The 2,500-nt window shown below is 35.3% G+C and overlaps 1 protein-coding gene across 1 annotated transcript in view; it reads left to right on the forward strand.

Annotated features, from left to right (window-relative positions):
• Positions 1 to 127: 127 nt before the first annotated feature.
• The window catches only part of LOC144957167 (neo-calmodulin-like), a gene marked incomplete in the record, with an annotated part of 64,174 nt that continues 61,801 nt past the window's right edge, over positions 128 to 2,500 (forward strand). The window contains 1 exon segment of the mRNA XM_078888196.1: positions 128 to 200.

A 2,500-nucleotide genomic window follows, 5' to 3' on the forward strand; every position in this document is an offset into this window, starting at 1 on the left:
GAGAATCCAATGCACGTGCGAGGTTCCGTGTAGATTCCAATGGGGGATATAAGAGCACACGTACTAGCACTCACGAGTCGGTGCCATAATCCTGTCAGCTGTGCTGAATATTTCACAACAGAGGTGAAAAAGATCCTGACTATTATGACGATAATGACAATAACAATGACGTTGACGATGTCGATGATGAAGATGATAATGTTAATGATAATGATAATGATGAGATTTTTTGATGATAGAAAAAAAGTGCTGTGTGTGTGATAAGAGGTGATTCATAACGTTGTGCAGACGGCTAGAGATATGTTAATATATTCATAATCTCTGAATTCGTATCGTTGTGAAAAGAAAAAAAAGTATTTTACATGATAATAAGTGATATAAAGCTGTGAGAAACTGTGGTCTGTTAGAAGTAACAATATATTAAAAAAAATAAAATTAATCATCTTAAAAAAAAAGAACAAAATATTATATACTGATATAGCACTCTAGTTTTTAAGTGACGTATTTATGCCTATTGTTTATATTTAACCCTCTCCTTACCAATTATAGGAAAATCGTCACATTCGTTACGATACAACCAACATTGTTCTTATTCAAATTTCTCTTGTATATCATAAAATTTAAAGAAAATGAACAGTGTGTTGTAGAGCATGTTTTGCTAAAGAAATTATGTATCGCAGGTACTTACTACTATTGTGTTTGAGTGATAAGATATATATATTTTGTGTTAGTTGGGTGTGACGTTTAGGGGAAAATCCTGAAAATGGCTGGTAAGGAGAGAGTTAATTGGCTGAAGAAGTTGTTTGAACCCGAAACGGTCCGTATTTGGTAATTTGTTGCTTTAAAACTATTGTGGATCTGCTATATCAATTTTTGTTTATAACTTCATTGATGCTATGCCTTTAGTTAAAATACGCACAACGTCCGTCAACAGGATATAACGTACCAATACACATAACTGTGTATCGTAAAGTGTTTGTAGTCTGATTGACAGAATTTAGTGAGAACTAATCATTAAAATGGTCGTCTAAAAACAACGACAAAGAACTGAAAGACATCAACTTCGTTCCATCTATAGAAAGACCGAAGTTGACATCAAACGTCTCTTTGTTCTCACTAGATTCTCTCAATCAGGCTATAAACGTTAAAGGTTACAAATAATTTTGTTTTTTAAAATACGTTTTATATGGATGACGAACTGTGTGAGTATTTTACCTTAACGCATAGCATCAATGAATAAAAGAAATATTGAGATGTGTTTTTTTGTGTGTGTCTGTGCAATATTGTTTAATATTTGTGATGTAAGACTTTTTTCAAAACTTTTAATGATGGTGAGTGGTTAATTTAGTAAAATGTGAAATACCGTCTCAAATCTATTAGTTTGCAAACTGAGTGATTCCATTTTCGTCTCCGGTCCGTCTTGCCCTCCATTTGACCTTTCATGTCAGTCGGTCTCTTGTTTTATCATAGCAACGTGAATGCAACTCACTCACTTTTAGTTACCGCACCGAACAGGAACCGTACATTAGACGTTTTATCTCGGAATTAAAATTGCTTTCAGTTTTCTGCCAATGAAGTGAAACAACACACGGAGTTTCTTTGTTATTGTTTTTAGAACACCTTTGGATGATCAGTTCTCACTAAATAACTGTTTGAATAGTAATATAAACGTTTTAGGTTACATGTCGTTATGTTTGCTGGTATGTTTCGCGTCATAGTTGTCAGTAAATTACAGGTACATATGAATAGTATATATGACCGTAGCCATTGTTAACATATCACCTGACACGAGATCCGTAGCCATCGTTAAGTATAGCCAACACTGAAACCCACAAAGACTGGCATTTTGACGTCATTATTTGGTTTTTGCACCGTCCTGTGAGTTGTCGTTAGTAGAGCTCATGGAAACAAGTGGTTCCATTGGTTGCACTATTGACTACAACTCACAATTGGTTTTCTTTTGTAGCTGAAGACTGGCATTTTGACGTCATTTTTTGGTCAGTGTCAGGCTATAGATAGTATGCAGATGACGTAACTCAGGCCTTTGTTATTGTTTTTGCCATCCGCCTTTGTGAGTTGTTCTCACTAAACTGTATTAACAAGACTATAAAAGGTCATGGTTACACAGAGTTTGTGTGTTGGTCCGTTATACTTCCAGATGGCAATGTTGTGAATTCCTTGGCCAAGCGCATTCTATCTATAAGTTAACGATGGCTAAGCATGATCACTCTAGGACTGGCAGTTTGAAGTCATTTTTAAAGTTTGTGCAGCGTTTAGTGAGTTGTCGTTAGTTGAGTTTAAGGAAACAAGTGATCCCATTGGTTGAACTGTTAAATACAACTCACGGTTTAATTTGTTTTCTTTTGTAGCCAACTACTTGTCTTTTGACGTCATATTTTGGTCAGTGTCAGCGTAGCCATCGGTATGTTATAGCCTGATAATGAAACCCAAAACGACTGGCAGTTTGACGTCATTATTTGTTTTTTTTTTCACCGCCTAG

This window comes from Berghia stephanieae, chromosome 11, assembly GCF_034508935.2.
Source record: "Berghia stephanieae isolate SIO BIC M18660-M18661 chromosome 11, UCSD_Bste_1.3, whole genome shotgun sequence".
Classification (NCBI taxonomy): Eukaryota; Metazoa; Mollusca; class Gastropoda; order Nudibranchia; family Aeolidiidae; genus Berghia; species Berghia stephanieae.